General features: G+C 40.8%; 1 long non-coding RNA gene across 1 annotated transcript in view; it reads left to right on the top strand.

The window, feature by feature from the left end:
* Nucleotides 1–529: 529 nt before the first annotated feature.
* The window catches only part of LOC122983667, a 63,071-nt gene continuing 37,809 nt past the window's right edge, over nt 530–25,791 (top strand). The window contains exons 1-3 of the long non-coding RNA XR_006403751.1: nt 530–1,098; nt 2,456–2,521; nt 2,817–2,910. This is a non-coding gene — a long non-coding RNA (uncharacterized LOC122983667). The remainder of the gene's footprint in view (nt 1,099–2,455; nt 2,522–2,816; nt 2,911–25,791) is intronic.

Genomic DNA, 25,791 nt, shown 5'->3' with positions numbered 1-25,791 from the left:
AGTTTAGATGGATTGCAAAGTTTCCCGAGCTATAAATCTATTAATATTCACTTTGGAGACTGAAGACGATAAATCGCGCCCATAAAAGCGCCACACAGGGAACAGAGCCCCATCTCACATAGACACACGCACATAGACACAGGCAGTTTGTTAAGTGCCTGTGTGTTTACGTGAAACTCCATGCATGTGCGCTGCATTTATATGTGACTATAGGGCTTCATATGACGGACTCTGACTCTGTTCATACTCACTGTCTGTGTCGCCATGATACTGATAAGGGTCACTAAAGCAGACACACACACTCTGTTGTGGCTCTTTATCCAACCATAGATACATTTTCACTGTCTGATTAGAAATTGATTTTTTCCACATTAGGGATATTATAATGCATTGTATGGTTTCACATTTTTCCTTGTTAATTCAATTTCCTTTTCCTGGAATTGGACTGTTAGCTTCACCGTTCAGTTAGGGTTAGTTTGATGGCTTGATTCTTTTGTTTCTGTTGACTTGAAATTCGTCATAAGCCTCTTGGTTTTGTAATTTTCTCTCAGCAGCACAAATCTTCGAGATTACCTTTTTTGTCTTGTTAATGATAACTTAGAACGTGACAGCACAAACATCCACGTGAGTGCAGGTTTTGCTAAAAGATTTAAGTACAGAAAACAGCCACTTAGAATGGATTGAATCAAATGTGCGCATGTCAGATCAATACATTAATGCATTTCTGGCCTGTAACTCTGACTGCACTGAGGCTTCGAGCTAGCATTAGCTGTTGGAAGAAATTGCTATGGCTAACCCACCATCTTCTGATATCTGCATTAGTCCAATTGAAGAGCTCTGTTACAATCCCAGAGGAGAAATTAATACATAGGCTGTATGCAATCAGGAGGGTGCAGGTGAAGTGCTTGACGGAGTGCAAAGAAGCAGGTAGAGGGAGGGGAGAGAGGAGCTCGAGTGGTTTGCTTTCGAGTTTAATGCTAGTGCTGATTTCCAGAAGTTGCATATTGTAGCTTTAGCATTTTGGTTGCCTAAAAAAGTCTTGTTCAGTGTTTGGTTGTACTTAAGAACCTCCATGGAGTCGGCTGTTCAGTTTTTCTGGTAAGTACATTTTGTTTTAAGCCTGTTTTTTGCAAGCCAAAATTAGCATTAGCATTAGCACAGTCAATGTAAATTACAGATTCACTGTGCTAACCAAGCTAGCAGCTAGCGTCAGAGTTAGCTCCACCCACTCGTCCAAACATGGTAACTTCTGGCTCCAAAAATCCAAGATGGTGATGGTTAAAATGCTGAACTCGAGGCTTCAAAATGGGAGTCCACAAACCAGTGGGTGACATGACGGTGGCTACGTCCATTATTTTTTAGTCTATGCGTAAACTGTTAAACTGTCTGCTGCTTTTAAAGAGATGAAGAGGATGAGAGGAGCTGATTTGATGTGACTGATGAGTCAGATGTCCTGACTCCAGTCACTAAGTGGCTGAGATCAGCGACCACAGGGTCCTCAGCATGATGCAGAAGTGCATATTGGTGCAAATGCAATCACATCACAGTTGTTGCAGTGTAATTGCTTTATTCAGCTGCAGTAAGAACAAGGCCATTTAGTGGAAGCCCTTTTTGGGTGGCATCTGGTCTGAAACAGTTAACTCACCACAGCACAAAGCTGAACCTTTACCACAACAGGCCAAAACATATGAAGCTCCAATACTGCAATAGCTGATCACTGTCGGCTGTACAGTGTGTGTGTGTGTGTGTGTGTATGTGTGTGTGATTTAATCTGAGCCAGAATATAAAGTTAAATGATGGTTGCTTGACTCTGTGAGTTTTGTGTTTGAACTCCTCTTTCATTCTTTCATTTTGTTTGTATGTGTATGTGTTTGTGTGTGCATGCGCACAATTTTTTGTTACCTCATGGGGTCCTTTTCCAGTATAAACACCTTGTCGGGACCAGCAGTCTTCATGGGGACCAAAGCCTGGTCTTAAAACACCATTTCTGAGGTCATGGATAAGGTTTGGGTAAGGCTGTCCACAATAAATGGAAGTCAATGCAATGTCCTAACACGGATAGCTGCCAAAACTGGTGTGTGTGTGTGTGTGTGTGTAAGAGAGAGAGCGAGTGATTTGGGATGTGGTGTTCCTAAGAGAAGAACTTTGTGCTTATCTGAAACACCACATGGCCTCTCTCTCCCCTCTCTCTCTGTCAAAGCTGCCATGACCAGGGGGAGAAGTTGGAGAGAGAGAGAGAGGCTGTGTTTGGAATTGCGTACTAACATACTAACATATTAATCAAACTAAGTATGACGTCAAATTGAGTATGTAGTGTGTTCCAACTGCATAGCATGTGGAGTTTGTGTATGCGAGAAATGCCGGGATGTATACTAGATTGGCAAGAATTTCTGAATATGCAGCATGAGCTTACTGGACATACTCAACCGCCCCAAAATATATTGTGTCTCTTCAGACTGTGCGATGGCGGACTGCAAGGCAGATGGTTCTGGGACCAGCCAGCAACAGACCACAAACAAATGTGAGTAACCAAACTGTATTACGGCTTCCATGGGGTCAAATAATATTCAGATGACTGGGTTTGTATTCATAATGAACGTATCTTTATTGCTGCTGGAATTGTATGTACCACTTGACTGGCCTGCTAGCCTGTTAGTCTACTGATGGTAATTTAGCATAGAGGTTAGCGAGTTGGCTAATAACACTGTAGTTGCAACTCTAACTAATGTTAATTACAAATATAGTGGCTGTAAATGTGGACATGTGAGGAGTAACTGTGATTAATAACGCCGTACATCGTTGTTCGTTTCATCAAGGGACCGATGAAGACGCTGAATGCCTCATTACATGGAGGGCTACGAACAAAGAAAAGTTTACCAGCAAGCACAATGCTGCCATGAAAGGCTTGGAGTAAGTAAGAAAATTAATTTTTAAGTGTTGTAATTTTCATGTACATGGCTCATTATTAGTTCAACTGTTACATATTTTGCAACTGGACAAAAACCAGTGTATGGATAGGAGAGTTACTGCTCTCTTCTCTGAGATGTATAATTGCTAGATGCTAGTTCTATGGATATTAGTGCGCTCTCCACAGGTTGTCCAGTAACTAGTAAGTAGTAGCAAGTAGGTCAATTAATCCAGTTAAAGACACACATACACTCACTGACATGCCACTCATTTATTGCTGGTACTTTAGGATACTCCTTTGTGCATGTGATTACATGAAAGGGAATAAACATAGAATATGTACAGACATTAGGCATATGCAATAATGATATTCATAAACAGTGTGACACAATGCAAAAGTAATACAATGTAAGGATAAACAGTACAAAGATGCATAAATGAAGAAAATTCATTATGTTTATTCTTATGAGTTCTCATAAGTGTGAGGGAGTATCAACAAGGAGCAACATTTCAGCTTAGAAAAACATATATCTGCTGCTACTGGTATAATGCACACAGAGAGCGAGCGAAAGAAATGTGTGTCGGTCTCTTAACAGACGCATCAACACTCTCACAACACTGCAACATAAACAAATAGCATCCCGACGGCACAATGATAAATCACCAATAAACATAAATAACATCATCAGGGATCGTATACATTACAATGAATAGCAGTAAAGAACATTTGCAATAGTTAACTAAAGTGACTAACAAACTATTAGAGACTCAAGCGCTGCCACTATACATGAGACAGTACAATAACATATCACTACTGCAACGCTAATTGCAATAAGAGAATAATAACTAAGTACTCACATTCTCATGGACGCGAAAGAGTAAAGCACCAAACATGAAACAAGAGCCCAGAAACTGCGGCAGCAAACAATGTAAAAGTCCAGAAACCGCAGCAATTAATGAAGTAAAAATCCAGAAAACTTCTCTGACTCGACTCAGCCCAGACGCTTCACCCCGCTAACGAGCTGAGTCCGTAGACAGCTGAACGGAGGCCTTTGATTGGTGCAGAGAATCCTGATATTGTCTGTTCACATGCACTCCCCGTGCAAGGCCACAGACTGTGCATGTAAACTGTGAGTGGGCTGTTAGAGGGATGCCTGTGCTGAAACTGGTGAAGAGTGGATGACCTTCTGACTGCTCTTCTAACTGTCACATTTTTATAAAAGTGCTTATCCCCTGTCAGAAGTTCATGCCAATTTGACCAACGTTATGCTTTTGTAGGATGTTCATCAAGCAGCATGGGTTGGAGGGTAAGGTCGATACGTGAGCCAGAAATGGGAGAACCTCAAACAAAGTATGATGTATCGAAAACACTGAAGTCTTGATGTTTAGCACAAAAGAAATGTGATTATGATGATGTTTGATGTTTTATGATGACGTTTGCTTTCTTCAAAAATAATCAGGCATCAAGTCAGTGCTAGGTAATATCTATAATTTATTAAAACAGTTGAGTCCATTATATTTATCCCATGTGGTATAATAATTATAATATAATTTTTCCCCCTGGTTTCCCTAATGTAATCACAGAGTACATGACTAGTGGTGAAAAGTTCAGCTAAATAATCAGATTACTTTTGTGTTTGTTGTTTTGTACGAACTAAAGGCACCTCGCACAGGTGTGAGCACTGAGGGAGGAGAGGCCACTGCTGCAAACTGGAAGTGGTTTGATACCATGGATGAGGTGGTGGGGCAAAGACCATCTATAACCCCACCAAATGTCATCTCCTCAGCCATGGCACCAACCCCTGCAGCAGTCGTCTCTCCTCCAGAGCAGGAATTTAGCACTCCAGCTAGTTCTAAGAGGAAACATGAGTCAGAGAGGCTCATGTTTCTCAGAGAGTTCCAGGAGAGAGAGGAGGAAAAGGAGCGATGAGCGGGAAGAAAGGGAAGAGGAGAAAGAGAGAGGGGCACTGGAGAGAGAAGAGGGAGAGAAAAAGGGGAGAGGAAGAGAGAAGGCACAATGAGAGGAGGGACAGAGAGTGGATGGAAAGCAGGGCGAGGGAGGAATGGTGAGAAAAAGAGGAAAGGGAGAGGGAAAGTCGAGTCAGGGAGGAAATACTAATTTTGCTACTAGAGTCCTTTGCCAAAAAAGGAAAAGAAAAAAAAATTGCAGTGTTTCTTCTGTGACCCCTTTGTTCTAATCAAAGTAATAGAATTATTACAAGAGTTAGGTTTAGGCTATTTTTAAAAAAAATCTTTTATCTTGGCATGATTGATGATTTAAATGCGTTCATGAAAATGAAGGAGACAGTGCAATGTCAACCAACTTTACTACAACATGTATTCACCAAGGTTGAAATTGAAATGAGGAAAATCAGACAACTCCCTGGGTAAAGGTTAAAAAAAGTGTTCATGCAGTACACGGATCTGGTTATTTGGAGCAGACACTGCAGCTGCGAGCCTGCTTCTAAGGGGGTCCCCAGGCCGCTGGAGCGGCTCATTGGCTTCGTCACAGTCATCACCATCACCGCCTTTGTCTGGTTTCAAAATGTCCTCATTCCCGATGCAGAGACTGTGGAGGAAAAGGCAATAACACAAACTCCACCTTCACCTCTAGCACCTTCAAAAAGATGGAGCGCCACCTGGTCTTCAGCACCCCAAATGCTCTCTCCACCACACACCTTGCCCTGGACAGTCTTGTGTGTTACCTGCCCTCAACAGCAACCTGGACAGGCCCATGGAATGGGGTCATTAGGTAAATGGGTTGAGCCAAGAAGGGATAACCTCCATCACCTATGAGGCACCATCCTCGAGGTGGGTACAGCTGGTGCACATTGAAGGGGTGGCACCTGAGGACCTTGGCAACATGCACACAACCCGGGAAACCACGTGGACATCCAGAAAGCGACTCTTGTGGTCACAGATGGCTTGAAACTGGACAGAGTGGAACAGTTTCCTGTTAAAATAGTCCACTGCAGACCATCCAGGCGGTATAATGCGAACATGGCACCCATCTATGCTCCCTGCCACACTGCTGAAAGCTGGGGAACTAGACAGCTGCTGGAACCCAGCCTTTTTCCTCCAGCTCATCCCTGTTGGGAAAGCAGATGAGCCTCCTGAATACACCTTGCAAGCCCTTGCTAACCCTGTGAACTATGTTGTGACATGTGCTGCGGGGAATGTCAAAAGCCTCTGACACAACCTAGTGGGATGTGCCACTAGCCAACCAGTACACAAAGACAAGAACCTCAAATGCCTTCCTTCATCTATGTTCAATGTTCCCCTGTAGACAGAAGTCCTTCGTAAGGTCAGCTTCCCTCAACTAGAGGCACAACAGGGGAACATGAGGATTTACGCTGCAGTATGGCCTTGTTGTACCAACCTCTAAAAGATATTTATGATATCATTTAGGTTAACTATTTATTCTTATAATTTATTTGTCAATTAAATTATTTACAATTACCATTTATTTTGCTTAACAGTTATATATTTGTTTACTTATACATATCTATTGATGATCAAACATACATATCAATTTCTATGATGATGTAATGAGGCCTTTTCCACTTTCTGTCAGTGTTCTGATGCTGTAAGAGATTTTAATTTAAGAGAGTAAGATTCTCACTTTCTCTTTCATCTTGACTGTTGACATCACATTAATATACCGGGAGCTACTGAGCTGACTGAACTAGATAATGTGCTAATACTTCTGAGCGAAATCCAAAATTCATGTAGATCTGAATCATCTACCACAGACAACAAGCTGATTGCTTCTGTCGTCTCTGCGCTGCAAATACTCACACACGGTGGCTGGTAAGAGGCATGGTTGGATAAAATAATTAAGAATGATAGTGAGTGAACATGAAAGAGGAGCTACTCTGGACCCGGGACGTTAAAGGTACAGTTAAGAGGAAAAATGCTCACATATATAATGTACTGTAAAATAATACTTGAAAATATTACGTTGAGTGGAAGAAGTAATGTTTTACATTTGTGATAAACAATTTTCATTCAACAGTAGCTCGGACAGTAATGTGATCGATACAGTGACTGCACATCACACGACTGTCTTGAGTAGGCTTCAGTGTGAACAGCTGGTAATGCCATACTTAATCGTCCATTTAATAGGCAGTATGTAGTACATACTGACTGAGTATGTAGTAGGCAGCACGTTAGTATGCGATTTCAAACACAGCCAGAGAGAAAGATAAACTAGCTGGATGAAGAGAGAGAAAGTTGTTGGATCAGGATGATTCTTACCATATAGAGAAGAAGTATTTGTATGTGTTCAAGTGTGATGTAATTTTGATGCTTGTGATAGCAATAAACTGTAAAATATTTGTTTTTCCGTTTAAAGGCCCTGCACACCCATGGCACACACACACACACACACACACACACACACAGGGGATTTCAATTATTCTGCCTAATTAGACCACAATTAAACTGTCTGGGTGTGTACAGACTGTGTTTGAGTGACGTCTCTCTGACTCACTCGTTTTGCACCTGATGAGGTGGGACAAATAACACCTTGGAGTCCAGTGACCTCACATAAATTTAAGCATAGCTCCACCCACCTTCAACCTAATCAACCACAATATCTGAAAACACCTGCAGGGGTGTGTAGGGCCTTTAAATGACATCTTGTCAGAGTGGAAAAGACAGAAGTGAAACTATTAAACAGGAAAGTTACAGAATGAGTTGAATTCAGCGCAGTAACCTTGTTAATTGTGCCCATACTGGATCATTATGCTCCTCATGATTTACATCCAGTGTTGACGTTCTGTGTCAATGCAGGAAGAAGTGTGTCCTTTATGTTGTAGCAGTCACCTATTTGTGGGACTTGCTATCATTTCCCTGTCTCCCCGTTCCGAATTGGGATAGTTGCATGTCTGGGTTGATTGGAGGGTTATGCAGATCACCTGTGTGCAGAGTGTGGGGACTGGCTCCCAGGTGGTGATTGAGAGCAGCTGGGTGCATTCCCCTCTCGGCCAATCAGAGTGTGACAACGCCCTTTTTCTGGGGTTTAAGAGAGGAGAAAAACTGCACACTGTGGTCACTCTATTCTTTTCTCCACTGGTTGCAGACCTTATTTGAAAAGATTGTCAGACAAACTCTGGCCTGTTCAGGTCCTTTTGTGTCTTTTTCTTTCTGATGTGAGGGAATACCATGATATAAACAAAGTGTCGTGCATTGGTTTCTTAGTGCCCATTGTACAAGAAGTTGTGCTTGCCCCACGATAGCCTAAACACCTGCAGGCTTTATTTTTTATACACATTAAAGAGGCATTTTTTCGTTAGTATTATTGAAGAGGCATTGTTTCATTAAAGGGACATTTCCCATTGTGCAGCACCTTGTAAGGTTTCTCCAAGTGAATATTATTTGTTTTTTTTTTTTTAATTTTTACGTGGCTGGGAGCTGGTTTTCCGACTTCTTACAGAACATCTGTGTTCAAGGGGAACCAGTACTGCCACAGTGTAAATAGGTGAAAAGTAAGGGTGTGGAGGATGATACAAGAGACTGGGATTGGTGTCCTGTCACAGACATGCAATTAACATTTGTGTTTTTATGACCTATAAACCACAATCTTTCCTCATCTTAACCATACTGTAGTTTTCAGGTGAAAATATTATAGAAAGGAAGAATTTTTAAAAAATTCTTGCTAACAAACTGACCAAAAGAGAGCTAAAAGGAGAGTGAATGTTGAATTTATAATCCTAAGGGGACCAGAAAAACTAGTACAAATGAATGCTGATGTTGTTCTGTTCGGCATATCAACTTAAAAGGTGATGTAGGTTTTAAGTTATCTTAATCTTAACCATAGATTAGGTGGTCTTTATTTCAATTAAATCTGAAGTCTTTTGTGACTCAACATTTTGGAAATTACCAACAAGTTTCTGTCCAAAAATGGGGCAGAAACCCCTTTATATAGACCATTTTTGGAAGGCAATGACAATGTGCTTTATTGTTTAGGTTGGAGGTCTTGACTTTATATTATGATGTGGGACACTAATCTAAAATACAAATAAATCAACAAAACATCATAAGATATAAGTACATACTTTGCAGGCATTATAATGTGCTTTAATTAACTCATGAAGTGAAAGAACAAAATTCTTATTTGAGTCAAAAATGTTCAAGGGACAGACCTATTGTTTGTTTGCTCTGGATCAGATCAGTGGATGACTTGGTGCAGTTTCTTTTCACACAGAAAACAATTAAGCAAACCAAAATACATCACTAAATCCCACGTGAGAACATTCACTCTACTCATTGGTTAGTTGTGTTTGGGGAGGGAGCAAGAACAAAAACACATAAGAAAGTCCTCTGGCTGAATGTGACATACTTTGATGCGCTAGTCCAGGTCTCGATTCTCTCTCCCGCTAGCTGCTCGCTCATCCACATCCCAGTATGCAAATTACAACTGGCTACGGGAGCCCTTAAGCTCAAACTTGCAGTTTGGTCGCACTGAGGTCAGATCATGTTCCCACTGCAAACAAACCGCTCATCGGACCAAGTCTCTGCACCTGAGTACAATTACTGTGTTCATATTTGCACATAATCGCACCAATGGGGAAAACAAACTAGAGTCTGATTCAACTGGACTCAAACACTCGAATAATCTCTGTTGATAAAGACACAGTCAGGTCATTTGATGGTAAAAGAAGTTTATCTTGCTCCAGGCAGCCTCTGTTGTCACATCACTACATCAGTTCAACTGCAGGTAAAACTAAACATGACTAAGACAACATGAGACATAAAAGAAGTGTAAAATGAAAGGAAACACCAGCAAAACAAAGGAAAGCTGTTTAGCAGGTAAAAACTGAAAAAAGGTTTGTCAGCACTAGTAAAGCAAAAAAGTGCCAAAAAATAAAAGCTGATCACATGCTTGCAGAGAAATGAAAAGGTCGAAAGTAAGAAAAGCAATAGAATTCAGGGGAAAAAGGTCAAAATTATACAAACGGCAAAGAAAAGAAGGCAATGGGTAACCAATGAAGTCCCACAGTATGAAGTGGTGGTGTGTATGAGTGCGTGTGTGTCAGCATGTTTCCTGCTTAATGAGACTGTGGCTCAGTGGAGTGAAGAGGACGTTAAGGCCGACTCCTTCGCCAGTCCCTCCTTATTAAACAGACAGAGACAGAGGAAGGGGGAGCGAGAGGGGAGACAGAGAAAGAGGAGAAAAGACATAGAGAGAGAACAAGGGAGTGAAGAAAGGAGAGGAGGAGGAGGTGGAAGGGTAAAGAAGGAAGTGAGCAAGAGAAATATAGGAGGATGGTGGAGCAAGACAGACAAGGAAGGAAGCAAAGTGGCTGAAAATGTATAGAGGTAGAAGTGTCAGATTTCACTGGAATGCACTTTTTCTACTAAATACACAGTTTTGGTGTCAAACTCCCACAGTGAATGTGTGCTACAAGATTAGTTCAACACGTGTTGTTAATATACATCAAGACAACATTCACCGTGATGAAGGCAACATAGCTGACAATATCATTTTGATGAACATTCTTGTAAAATGTAAGGTTGCCAACTATACAGCAGTTGCCATGTATAGACGTTAACGGTCCTGATCAAGTGTTTCTGGCCCTGCTCCCAATACGAGTCCTTTTACTGTGCATATCTGCCGATATTGAGCCCAATCCAGTACTTATATTTACATAGCAGCAGAAGATACAATGTTGATTTAATATGTATCTGGCACACTGAAATAACAGCTGTAGCCTTCCTACTTTTGGCCCACGTTTTCACAAACTACTTAATTCAAATACTGAAGGTCTTGGTTCAAACTGATCAGTTTAAATTACTGATATGATATGAATGACAGTTGCAATTACACAGCAGTGTTACGGAGTAGACTTTCTTCCCTCACAGATAATCTTTGGCTGAGCACTGACACGCAAACTCAACAACAGACAAGCTTAATTTTGGCATGTTGTCAAGTTATTCATCGAATTAACGTTAATTAGCAACAGCTGATATGACCTGCCACCATCGACGTTTGTCGGTTTAAACGGTGTCGAGTGTTTTTTACACTGATACTTTTTGTCAATGAGAAATAAAGTGTTAGAGTCAGAGTGTAGTGAATCTGTGTATTTTTCCAACCAAAACATCAGAATTCATCAACAATTTTTCACAATCATATACTCACATATACGAGTGAAATTCTGCACTGTAGGTTGTTGTAAAGGAGCGCAGCGCTGAACACCAGCAGGCTGAGGTGGACAAAACACAGTAGAGTAACGACTAATATTAATCATTTGATAAACTTTTGTTAATCTTAGGTTTGCAGGATTTTCAAATATCATAAATTATTATCCTTGAGGTTCTTTTGACCAAGGAACCTGAAACTCAGTGGAGCTGTTTGTGGCCTACGGAGCAGCTTTCAGGTGTGAATGTGGAGCAGGATGTCGCTGAAAAACAGCAACCTTGCTCAGACTAGTGATAATGAGACTGTCCGCCTGGTTTAAAAAAAAAAAAAAAAAAAAAAAAAAAAAAGACAGAATCCATCATTCCAGCAAGTTCCCAAAAATATGTTTACCTTCAAGTGACAGAAGCCCTTTAGTGCTGTAGGAATTAAGTCAGGAGTACAAAATCTGATGATATTATAGAGTGACATGATGATCAAACAGACACAGTAAATAGCAACAAAAGGTATCAGTTATAAGCAGTCTGCAAAATCCACTGTAAGGCTGATAAAGGGGGTGAAGACTTTTAGAGACTGTTTATCTGCTTTAGTTATGTTATACTTTCACGTGAATTTCCACACAACACATCCTTAAGTACAATATATCAATGACTAACTAAAACATTTCAAGTCAATGATAGAGGGAGTGAACACTTTTAAAATTTAGTGGCATCTAGCTGAACTGTCTTGGCAGAAATGGATCATAAGTATGTTTTTAATTAGTCTATAATCACCTGAAAATAAGAATTGTGTTTTCGTTACCATGGCATGAGCCCTTTATATCTACATAGGGAGTGGGTCGGAGCCTGCCATGTTTCTACAGTAGCCCAGAATGGACAAACTAAACACTGGCTCAAGAGAGGGCCTTTCCTTTTTCTCCTGAGTTTCGCAACCACTGCAGGTTCTCCTACATGCTTGGAAGGGGAGGGGGAAGGGTATTCAGTTGGTTGCAATCTGCAACTCTACTGCTAGATGCCACTACATCTTACACACTACATCTTTAAAGCCACTGTCTCATTAATATTCAGTGGAGAGCTTTAAAGTTGCCCTAAAGGCCATGTCAAGAATTGTCTCAGGGACATACAGTGAAATGTCAGCTTTCCCAATAAAACACGTGCCAATATGTGAAATACTGACCATGTTAGGAGATACATCCTTCCTTTTTATATGTTCTGGATATATTATACCATATAATTTACCAGTGGATGATGGAAGGAGAAGAAAGGAAGAAGGGAAGAGGAGACAGAGAATGAACGGGGGGCACTAAGTTATAAACTAAAAGATCATTTTCATAAGAAAAAAAAAAAACAAGACTTACAACCTCATAAAGACGACCCACATTAAATCATGCTCATTCCATCCCACCCCACTCTCTCTCTCTCAAACGACTTTTCCATCCAATTCCCTCTCATCCCTCTTTCTTTCTCTCTTCTCTCATGTCTCAGCAGACTAAAAGACTCAAAAGTCCACCTGGTCATTTATGGCAAGAACATTCTTTTTCAACACCTGTCCTCTCTTTCAGCTCATTCCCACTGTTTCTTTCAACTCTCCATCCATTTGTGTCTCTTTCTTTCTCCCTCTCCTTCTTTTTCTGTCTCATCATTCCGCTCTCACTCCGTCATTTTCATCCGTCTGTTCTCTCACCCACTCTCTCTCTCGTCTCCTTTTTTTTTCTTTTTTTTCTTTTTTTTTTTTTTTACTGGAGAAGAGGATATGAGTCGGTGGTGATTCCTTGATTGCTCCAGCATATGTGAGTGGCCTATAAATCTGTCATTGCATGTCTCCTTTTCTACACACACACACACACACACACACACACACACACACACTGACACACACACACTGACACACAGAATTTGGACAGACCCTCAGAGGTAACCACATATACCCACAGGGAGAGAGAATGAGATGGAGAGCAGGGTGGGAAAGAAAAGGAGATGCGAATGTGGTGGTTGGGCGGTCTAATGACAGGGGAGTATGAATGCTTAACCCTCCAAACACACACACACACACACACACACACACACCCCACTGGTCCTGTCAGACTACAGTGGTGGGCTCAGGAAAGTATTGGCTTTCACAACAAAGGTGAGGAGGGCAGACCTGTCAATCAAAACAGGATCCCATTCAGGGAAAGGGGGACCACAGGTGACATGAGGAGTACGGACTGTAGCTCATGAGAACACACACACACACACACACACACACACTCCCTCACATGAATAAGACATTTCGGAAGCTGGTAATTTCAACAAGAAGATGAGTTTCATATCCTCGCTTTGCTATGATTTATCTGTTAGAGAGACAGTCTGCAAGACACACGGCTGTTCTCTGTGCAAATAAACTTATTTTAAAATGACAACCTAGCACCATTACCACACAACACTTTTACAAAGTCACAAATGCATAAATCTGTTATGAAATTCCCACAGATATCCAGTAGCTGTTTTGTGTGTGTGACTGATGTTTGCTTCATAGCTTCTGGCGTAAAACATTTTGAAAACCAGCTTTGCAGAAAAATCCTGTTTGATGACAGTTCTGTCTTTAAACAAAAGGGAGAATTGTTTTATTTTGAGAAGCAGTTTATGTTTACAGCTCATCCATTTTGAAAATTTTCAGTGTGTTTGGCTTTTGAAGCTGTATTTTTAGACAATGAGAGTTCCCACTACGGTACTATTTTTCATGACTAAAGTTGGAGTAGTTCTTTGAGTGGGGAGACATTACAAATCTGTGTCTGGGGAGTCCTTCAAAGTAAAAGGATAGGTTGTTTGCAGTCTGATGCGGCAGGATAACATCATCTGGCAGTGCCTTCCAAAACAGTTCCATTTGTCTGTTACAAGAAATATACATCATGTCTATTTACTGATCTGCCATCACTATGGTTAAGGTCTGGTTAGGTTTAGGCTACTAGACATGCTTGGCTGATTTTAGGGAAAGATAAAAAAAACCAAAACATTGTTGACATTGTCTACTTAATTAAATTCATATTCTTCCCACACCAACTACCAGGTCTTAACCCGACTGTGTGTTCAGACAGAATGCAAAGTAAATTTTAGATGCTGCGTGATTCTACATGTGACCTGCCCAACTGGAGGGAAAAGGCTCTGCTAATCCCTCCTTAACCTGGGCTCCCCCCAAGACCACCTACTCTATACAGGTCAACACACAGATAAATGTAAAGAAATTAAACAGACGTGGCTTCGAGTACAATTATACCAAAACTTATTTAAAAAGATCAATTTAAAAAAACAGTAATGTTGTAATACAACCAGAGACCAATTTATTAATATAATAAAGATAATATCTGCCAAGTAGGTATTTAAGAGTTTAGAATACCTCACACACCCTCATGATCATGCTGTTTCTGAGCAAATAATAAAAATAAATAAAAATATATATTCAAAGTACTCCTCACTCTAAAGAAAAAAAACAAACATATGATTAATAAGCCAGGCTGACTGGTACGGGATAACCTCTTCTTCCCACGACGATATCACCATGTGTTTGCACAGCACTGCCACCACCGCAAACACACACACACAAACTAACACCCCTAGGTGCCGTGTAATACTTATCTGCATGCAGGTGCACAACAAACCATACGGCTAGAGCCCCCACACAGTACAGCTCGGGTACGTAAAGCTAAGTAAAGGGGCGCAGAGACAGCGTTAATACACCTGACGAGGTCCTTCAGGCGCAGTGGGTTCGTCTCACAACACAAATCAACCAACACTAAATACAACTAAACAAAAGAAACAAAAGGAAAAAAAAATAAAAAAAGAACAAAAACTATAGGCAAAACTATAAAAGTATAATAGTAGCAAACTATCCTAAAAGAAAAAACAATCCCAGATATCCAACCGTGGCCTTCAATATGATATGCTTAATTGTTTCATCCTACCTCTACCAACACTGGCCAATTATGGCACAGCTCAAATGCTCCTCCGTACTGGACCCCTAAATCACAAAGAACTCATCATTTTTGATACAACTCAATACAACACTACACAGGAAACATCAACTATTAGTGCCTACCTCTACAGGTGAAATCTACTGTCTCCCACGGATCTGGGTGTTCAAAAGCTGGGGTTGCCTGCACCTGGTATTTACAATTATTGCCATTAATACCATAAAGAAAACCTGACAGGTTGACTTTCAAACTACTATACATACCTCAAACAGGGAGATCGAACTCCCTGTCTGCCAGCTGACCACCGTGTAGGAGGACTATAGCACTCTGCTGTACGCTACGGGAAAACACTTCTCTCTGTGTGTCCAATGAGTATTTATAGTGTGCCCGGATGGCAATTGAATGGGATCTGATTGTGCTGTTGGCATTTCCCTTATATGGAAAATAACCCAACAACAACAACAACAGGAAGTGACATAAGTGGCCGTGAGCAGCCAGGTAAAAGTGACTACGCGGGGCTAGGCAGGTAAAAGTGAGGTGAAAGCGAGACCAACCCCTCTAGTCAATGCAAAGACACGAGTAATGTTGATGTCTGTGCAAGTTGAAAATGTTTCAACCTGAGCAAAACATTTGTGCGTAATGCATTGCTTTTTGAATCTGTTTCATAGAGACAGAATGCAACATAATATGCAACCACGGGCTGAAACGCTAACAAAATGCCTGTAGCTAGCTAAAAACATTAGATTTCAGCATGTCAAAGGATTATTTTAGCACTCTATGTCTACCAGAGAGAAAAAGATTTATAGCATATGCTGAAACCAGTTATATTATGCAATGCATAAATGCAAGGGCTGATGTTATGTCTACAGTAGAGATAGCACAACTGGCAGGCTGGCAGGACACTTTTCACAGGCAGCTGATATAGCGACTACAGGTTGTAAACATAGGCGGGGAAATTACACACAGAGACATGCAATCATTTCCCATTCAGGCTCTTTTTACAGTTTGCATTTCATCTGAATGCAGGTTAGCCTCTCTGTGATTTTAACATCTGTTACAAACACTGCAAACCTTTCAATTAAACATCTTTTCGGTTTTTACTTTCAACCTGTGTGTTCTCTGTGACTAGCAGCGTGTCTGAGTATAAGTATCATTTTTACAGGTTTCTGAGCTGCAGGCTGCAGGTGCAGGTCAGGTCAGGTCAGGTCAGGTCAGGTCTGTCTCTTCCACCACACAGCACTCAGCCCTGTAACGTTATCTACTTTTGTCTCTGTTTTTCAGTTCGGCAGCTTATAAAAACTTAGTTCTTGGTTCTTTACCCTGTTAGAAGTGCATCCCATGTTTTCCCCTCCGCGGTGGGCGGGACTTAATTGCGCTCTGTCTCTATAAATGTACAGAAATGAGAGGAAGATGGACAGAGACCGGAGGGAAATAACAGAAAGAACCGGAGTCTGAGTTCAGAGTTCAGAGGCTGAATTGAGCACAAACAGAAACACTCCCACAAACACGGTCAGTGTGTCTGTTGCTAGCTAGCTCACATCTAATGTACAGAAGTTTTTTTTAGCTATTTGGGGCAAATAAACACAAACAGTCCATCTGTCAAATATGTGCAAATGACACGAGGCGAAAATTTGCTTTATGTTCTGTCTGAACACACCATAAGACATTTTAAGGTACTGTAACAATGTAATGCTACTTCCATGTTTCTTCCTGACAACACTGCTCAAGCTAGCAATAAAACCTAAAGTTAGCATGCCTTGTATTCAAAGTTTATCTACAGTCTCTCATTCCTGTGTAAACTGACAAACAGCTAGCAAGACAAGACACAATGAGAGTACTTTCTAAAACGTCGAATGAGTGAATGTAGTTCTTTTGCGAGCTGATGTTTGTTTTTTATGCATCAATAAATTAGCTTACGTAGCTAACACTAACTACATAATGGATAATTACTCACAGATGCATTGCAGGAACTGGATACTGGACTCACATGAAAATTGTTCACCTGGTGAGCTAAAAAAGTTTTTTAGTTTGTGGGTTTGCTTCTGTGCTGTACATCTTACTGAATATGTGCAGTTGTGTTTGTCCCGTTGGCCCCAACCATGAGTTCCTGCTTACCCAATAGACTTTACATTGGAATGACGTCATGTCTTTGCAGTTTGAGGTGTCCTGTCAACAGTTTTACAGATGTCTAGTCTATGGGGAAAATGCTTTTTGGGTGGCGCCATATCCGACTCTCTTAATTATTATGAGAATTGGATACCAGACTCCAAAATGGCTCCATTTCATTCAAATGAAAAAAGCTCACCTTGCACATAAGCCAAAAAAGTTTTCTCGCTGAACAGTAATTTCCTAAACTGTGGGAATGTTTCCTCATGGTTTAAAAATGTATAATCCAAAGAATAATAATTGAGCTTATTTGCAGTTGGACGTGTCCTGGTAACAGTTTTACAGACCTCTCTTTTATGACAGGTGGTCTAACTCAGCACTGCATTCCTTTAATACATCTAGGGTACTCGTAATAGGTTGTTGTATATTGTACTATGTGAAAGTGCATGCGTAGAAGAGTGTGTATGTAGTTCAAGGTTCATGAGAGATTAGAGCATTCAAAGCAAAAACACTTTAGAAACCTTGAAATCTCAGCAGTAATTGAGGTAACAGAAGATTGAGCGGCATGGCTCTACAACACTTGCGAGCCATCCTTCAAAACATATTATGGTAATTGCGTGCAAAGTGGACAGCCAATCCCTAAGAGGCACACACACACACACACACACACACACACACACACACACACACACACACACACACACATCCTTAAATTCTTTGCAGGTGCAGGGTTGTAATTATCTGCACTGAAAGACTTAAAAGTACCTGCACACTGCTCGTTCCCAATCCTTCTTTTTATTCTGTGTAGCAATGATGGACAACATTCTGACCACAGATGGTCTTCTTAAAAAGGAGAATTGGGAATGAGCAAAAAGTGACAATTAAATATTACTGACTTGCACCATTAAGCCTCAATATCTTCTCAGTCCCTGTCCATTTAAATACACTTGGGAGGCACCTCTCAACTGACTTCAACTTTTAATTTTTCACCTCAAGAAAGTTGCTGGAGTCAAGTGTGTTGTGTGCTTAAAACCTGTCAAAGTAAGAAAAATTCTCAAAAATGGACATTTAAAGAGGTATTTCAAAAAAAATTTAAAAAGTAATCAAGGATGTTAGTGTCTCATCAGTAATCAGTCAGTTTATGAATTGGACAAACTCAGTGAACTCCTTTTTTTAAAGCAGATGTGAAATGGTGCAGCACTCTGATTTGCTTTTCTCTCTACCTGTGTGTGTGTGTGTGTGTGTTTGTGTGTTGTTGTTGTGATTGCAGTCCAGGACGCAGTGTAGCGTAAAGCCACCGCTTCAAACCGCACTTAATCACACACTGCAGCGCCAAGTAAATATCTAATCACACACACAGAGCTGCATGAATGCTGATGCACACACTAATGTGTTTATCATGCACACACACATACTCTCAAACAGCACACTTAAAAAGGAACACACACACACACACACACACACACAAACACATAGCCTACTGACACATGTCTTTCAGATATGGAGGGGAAATTCCATCTTTTTCCACTTTGTGCAACGGTCAGACAGCGTGCACACACACACTCTCACACACACACACACACACACACACATCACTGTTTGTGATCTATCTCAATGCCACGCCTCAACAGATTCAATCAGAGGGGAGCCTTTGTTTTTTTTCCTATCTGTTGTTTTATTTTCCTATTCTCTCTCTGTCACTCACACACACTCACAGGCACGCACACACACACAAGTACACACTCTCTCTTTCGTTTCCCGGTAGGAGCCAAATAACTTTAGTCTGAATGTTCCCACAGCTCTCACTATGGAACTAAACACAGACATACAACAGGACCACACGCACACACAGAAAGTGAAAGAGAGAAGATTAAGTTACAGGTGCTGGGTAATTGTTGATGTGAGGCTGATATCATGTGTGCGTGTCTTCATACATACTGAAAATGTGTGTGTGTGTGTTTGTGTGTGTAGCAGGTGTCAGAAGGAGTGAGTTACAACTGCTGCTCGTTCTCTGTCCGGCTCTCAAGATTTATAACACACTTGAGCTGCACACACACGCGCACACACACACACCAGTGTTTCCCCTAGGTTGACTGCTTTGGGGCGGCGGTGGTGGGGGGGGAGCAGCGGCTGAGCAAAAACTCGGAAGAGACTCAGCAGTCAGACATTTCTCTGTTCTCCGTTTAAAAGCGGCTGAGATTGACACTAAAATAAGTTTAGCTGGTCCACCTTAAAGGTCAGCCCACCTTAAGTGAGCCTGGTCAGGTTAAGCTAATCCATTGTCGCTAACTTTGAGGCTAACCCCCTTCACTTTTCCAGCAGATGTGGAAACAACAGACAAGACTTTTCTTGGTCTTGAGAAGCTGCAGCATTTATTAACTGCCAGACTGACAACTTACTGCTAACCTTTTCCTCTGCTGCGCTCACATCCACCGTCACTTTTCTGCCGCTTGCTCTCTCCACACACATTATGCACTGCCCTGTTCTTTAACGGAGCTACGCTACTCTTATAACAGTACCTTTCACGTAGATATCCTTTGAAGAATGAGGAGAGGGAAGATGACTCAAAACAGTTCCACGGTAACGTATGTTGTTATGGTGCTCGCGCACTGTGAGAGTGAAAATCATCAGTAGCCCATTGATATTAATGATTGTATGAAATTTTAGCAGCGGTGCTCATAATTCTGCAGCGGCAGTGTGGAATATAGGTATATAGGTATAGACACACTACAGTATTACTATATTTGTGTGAACCTCAACCTCAGTATTACCATACATTAACAGATTCCTAGCCTAAGATAAATCTCATCCTTTGTATCCATCAAGTGGTAATCTGCAGATTCTTTCAAGATCTTTCTTGTTGAAATCTGTTCATTAAATACTGTAAATGCTCAAATATTCATTTGAGAATTGACAGTATCCTTTATTTGCCTCAACCACAGTGGGAACAGGTCTCTATTTAAGAGTAGCTTATATTAGAAACCTTTATTTTAAATTCCTCAGTTTTTAAAGTATATCTTATACTTTAGTAAGAAACCTTGCTGTTTTGTGATCTGCTTGCATTCTTGTTAAAACAAACTTTAAACTTCATCTATGTTCACATGTTGTCTTGATGAATTTCCACAGCACTAACTAAATCAGTACAAAGATCTGTTCGCCCATTAGCTGCTCAGTTTCTCTTCTCTAACAGAAATATTGTTTACGTTCACAAATCATTTCCAGACAATTTAATGCAGTTTTCTAGCCAATATCACTTTTTATTTGAGGATTTACTGCTGCCCAGTTTTTCACGCATTTATTCCAAACAAACCAAAAGCATTAAACAGATCACTTCCTCTGTGCTGGCGAATGTTACTGCAAAAATTTGGACATTTATCAGATCTGTTCATTTCTATCCTTACACTTAGATACCAAAAGTTTTCTTCATAAGAACACTCAATGTGTGCACGTATACAACACATCTTCATGCATCCATGTGTTCATCTGTGTGGGTGGTGGCACTAATCAATCAGTGTAAAAGACACCTGCTTTTGACACCAGTTTGTGGTAAAGACAGACACCTCCAGGTGAATATGACCCTATTGGCTCTCCATATAACTGCCCCACACACCACACACAAATCTCTGCTGGAATAACACTACCATAATTCAGTGTCATTCAAATATCCTACTAAATATGACAAATGGCAAACAGAGACAGAGTGGGTAAAAATAGCATGGATGAATTTTTTGCCTCAGTTAACCGCTGCAGAAGTATAATGCGACAGCAATGGGTTCAGCTGCTGTCACACCCTTCCTCCCATTATTTTTGCTCTTTCTTTGCCATTTAACTTCTTTTCATGACAGTTAATTGAGAAATATACACAACTCACAGCCTCGAGGCGAAAACAGTACAGGTGGGACCCCTGAAATATGGCGGTGGATTGACTAATTAAAAAAGAAAATCCCATTTAGGCATCAACTTTTCATATCCCAAGACCGGTTTGATACGCTTGATTCAATACCACATTCTAAAATCTCACCTGAGGCAGCGAATATTGCCAAGCGTCTGAGTCTAAAAGTCTAAATCCATCTGTTAGTATTGAGAGCTGAGTCTGCTGCTGTCTGCCTGAGTAGAGCAGGTTGCGTTGCAGAGTAAGGCAGATGTTAAAACTAAATTAAGATGTCCTATCTCATTTCCCCCTGCTCCTCAGCTCCTCTGCTCAGATCAGATCCCTATGACCCATTCACTTCTTTTCTGTCCCTCCTCATCCCCTCTCTTCCCTCTCTTTGGTTATGTCCAATTCCTTTTCTTCCTCTTCCCAGCATAAACTCTGCTGTGCACGACTGACTTTTATACGACAGTGCCATTTTCCACAGAGACTGAGGAACACTAAGCAGTTAAAGTGTCAGGGGACATCAGTCTAGCTTTGCGGTTACCTCAACAAACAAAAAAACACACACACACACACGTAAATCTGTTTCTCCACATTCAGACCTCACATTTTTCAATAAGTGATGGCTTCATCTATCAACCAAACACTGTGTAGTTTCTGGCAGAGGTTTGATGTGCAGTGGCTGAGCGATTATTTCATTTTGAAAGAATTTTGTATTTTTTAGTGAAGGGAAAGATACAGTGGTGACTTGTCAATTTGGGACTGAATGAGTCCTGATGTGAATGAAATCACAAGTGCTGCTAGAGATCATCACGCAGTCAATGACAGCCTCGATTTCACTGAATAAAGACTCCAAACTTTTGAATGTTGTTTCCTGCACTTTAACACTGCTATGTATCTACTGCACAACAAGCTGAAGTGTACTAGATAAACAAGACATGCTGGTTAGGGTTAGCCAAGACTAAGATTATTCCAATTTGAGCATCTTTACATTGATGCCTTGCTAGAACTGATTTTTATAATCTAGGAGTTTTTTCTTTACTTTGAAGACAGAGATGAGTCTGGTATACTACCACACCCTCCACAACTCCACATCCACAGCGTTCAGCCTGCAGACAGTCTCTCACTGCTTGTTGCAAGATCAAGATTAAAAACAACCATATTTTTATTGGCTCTTCCCAGAAAACATTTCTTTGCGCTGTCTAAATGAAAAACAGCATGTCCAAGTGAAATAAAAAGAAGTCTCGATGAAATCCATCGAGTGATCATTGTGCTCTTTACCATAAGGGCTCCTGGACTCTGGTTCAGTTGGTCCAGAGAGCTTCGGCTGTTCAACTTGTAATATATTTTAGATAAACATCTTTTTTTGCTGACTGTCTCCCAGCTTTGGTTACATCTGATTTCAATGCGTATCACAGTCTGTCATTTGAAAACCGTTCTATTTGCCTGGAGAGGATGTAGACAGCCATCTGCCTCCTTTGATACACTTCGGGCCAGATGCATATGATTTATGACTAAAACTGCCAGAAATATGTATGCGCATTATTTGTTGTCATATTTATAAAGCTTTGCTTATACATTGTTCTGTTTTTATAAATCTCAATCATTGTGGAACTATGCACACATGCACAAGCCTCATTTCCTCTCCTACAATCAACGACACCTTCACCTTTTTTCCATCTTCACCTTCTCATATCATCCGCAGCTGGCTCTAGAAAAACATGTACGTCTGGTCTGAAGGATGCTTGAGGTGTGCACATTCTCACCTCACATTCCATTTTCATAAATACCAGTTTATGTGTGGGGAATGGTGAAAGATCAGCAGCTGCCTCTGAACAACAATAACCATGCAAAGTTTAGAGGAGAAACTCACACATATCTTCTTAAGTTATGTTCATGTTATGCAAAATTGAAAAGTTTTTCCTCTGATCCCTGCAGATCCAGGCACACCAGCAAGGTGAGATTACCAACCAGGCAAAGTTGGCAACTGCCCTGGAGCCTTGCACATCCAAGGGCCCCAAAAGTCACAGGTTCACTGCATGTCAATTGGTTTTGGTTGGTTTTGATTAACTGCAAAGTACTTGGGGAATTTGCACTATTATAGTACAACATGTACTAAAGTGTGGCTTGCCGTGTTAGCTAATCCTGAGGTCTAGTCTCAAGGGATCCTGTGTCAAAAACTTCTCAAACTACACATATTCCTAAATAAAGTTGTTGTCACAAAGTAACTGACAAACAGAAACCTGAATGAGGTACTCTGTAGTCTGCTGTGAGACAACTTGGAGTCTACAGGGTACATATAGTACACAATACACAGAGCGTAGTAGGCCTAGCTATTAGTGTACCTAATGCATATTTTGACAGGTTAATCTGATCATGCCAACCAGCAGCAGCTGCTAAAGCAACAATAACAGCCTCACTAGCTTTCCTCCCTCAAACACAGAAAATTGTATTTGTTAGAGAGCTCAGAAAAAAAATCTGAAACTGGAAACTCATATCAGGTTGTTCAGACCTGTATTTAGATAATGACCCATTATTGATTTTGACGGGTTTTTTTTAACATTTGTGTGAAAATTGCTTTTATTTAAAGCCAAATTAAGGAGAAAAACAAGAAGTTTCAAAAGAACTACGTCATAATAGGAAGCAAAGGTTATTATGACCTTTTTATCCCAGACACCTCAAAGAACCATTAGTGCATCCATTCATGGCTTGAATGGCCTCGTAGGGAACCAGCCGCTGCCATAACAGTGTTAAGGGTGTTCGTCTTTTCATTGACCCTCTGCACTGTTATGTAACTTCTAACGGCCCCTACACTAATTTACGTGACTTTAAGTTGTCTTTCAACTTCTGAAATCTGAGTTAATCACACAGACCAATGATCATTTAACTAAAACACTTGCAACTACCCTGCATGACATTTAGTTTCTGTGTTTAGATGCATCCCCAACCGTGAATGTGTATGTGTGTGTTGGATGTTAAATGAACCCCGTGGGTGTGCTTTGGCGTAGGTAACACTCCATTACTTGTCGATTTCCTCTGCATGGCTGGCCTGAGCATTTTACTCACAGCATAATGCACTAATTACCGCTGTAAACACACACAAAGACAAACACTCATAACCATTTACCTTGCTAATTTCACTGAGCCACAGTCATCCTGTCTTGCTCCTTCTGCTCTCTGTCTGAGTCCATTCCAGTGATCATTCTTGTCTTGACTGTGTGAGGAGATGTAATTTGTTTGTTCCTTGAACGACAAAAGGATGACCATATTCAACCAGCCTCAAAAGGGAGTGGGTGGAGAAGGATGTGGGGGGGCAATTTCATCTTCATCACTGAATAGATGTGATTACATCTGTGGGCAGAGTGGAGGGGCGAAGCAAGGAAGGAGGCAGGAGGTGACAGTAAGTGAAATAAGAGGTGGAAAGATAATGACAAGCGGCAAGACTGAAGTAGATTAGAGCAGATGAGGTCTCTCGACTCTTTTTGTTCTTCATTTGGGTCACTGCTCTGATTACTGAAGACGAAATGAGCAGTAGTGCGGCTTTTCTTAGTATTGTTTAAGCAGACTGATAAGGAACATTAGACAAAATGGCACAGTTGGGTGGTCAGGTCGTGTAGCGCTCAATAGCTAGAGCATGATTTGATTCTGACTGTGGTGAGCCATTGAAAAACTTTAGGTTATGTGGATTACAAGATAAGATGAAACTGTAATGTCCCCAGTCAATCTTCTTTAATCTTTAATATCAGCTGCACTGTTATGTACTGTCACATACTGTCTGTCACGTACTGTATCAAGTGCATTACATTTACATAGTGTCCTTTGTTATAACCAAGCATGTTTATTTTTAACATGCAGCTTTATGCACAAATGCATGAAAAGATATCACACCTTTTGAGTTAGCTTGTAGCGTTATGTGAGAAAAGGCACATTTGCATTGTTTCCTGCAGATCACATTTCAAACTTTTCTAAATGCAAAGGACTGTACTAAGTCATTGAAGTTATCACAGTTTGTTCGTTTGTACTTGGTCTCGACTCAATCTCGAAACTGACTGGACTCGGACTTGTATCATACGCCACTTTAAAGTAACAATCTCAAAGATCTCTGTTTTGTTCTCTTTGGTGGCACCTATGGCGATAAGAAGTAATTGCAGGTGTGTCTTTGGACCTCACTTCCCAGATATCCAAACAGTGTCACCTGTGTGACGTCAGTCAGTTGGAAGTTGGCACCTGAGCCACGCCTCCATAACAATTTGAGGCTACGCTAGCAGAGACTGGAAAAAACAGTATGCTGCTTCACATACAAGTGAGTTGAGGAGCAAGTCTGTTGTGTTAGCTCCGCCCACCCTCTCTGGTGGACCAAACACTGCTGGGTGATGGAAAATGTGTCACTAACCCTGCACTGCTTGCAATCTTTCATGTCACCACCGACACCTATTTGTAATACTGGAAATGCAAAGGCTTTCATCAGTGGACCATAGACTCAATCACCATTGTGTTACCTCATTCTGCAATAGATAGTGACTTAACAGACATTTATTTAAATGAAATTCTTCATGATTATTACTTTAATGCACCTTTTAAACTGTGTGACAACAACTATTGTGTAAGGTTATTGCATGTCACAATTTTGCAAGATGGGTCAAATAAAATCTTTGTCACAATCTGTCAGACTGTACAATATCAATTTCAGACATGTCAGATATGTGCAATTAATGTGTAGTGAATCATAGCTCTATGATGTAAATAGAAAAAAGTATATGAAAGCAAAGGGAACATCATACACTCATGTCATCCATCTGAAAATGATTTTGAAAA

This window comes from Thunnus albacares, chromosome 6, assembly GCF_914725855.1.
Source record: "Thunnus albacares chromosome 6, fThuAlb1.1, whole genome shotgun sequence".
Classification (NCBI taxonomy): domain Eukaryota; kingdom Metazoa; phylum Chordata; class Actinopteri; order Scombriformes; family Scombridae; genus Thunnus; species Thunnus albacares.
The sequence above is the reverse complement of the archived record's forward strand: the minus strand, read 5'-3'. Positions and strand labels throughout refer to the sequence as shown.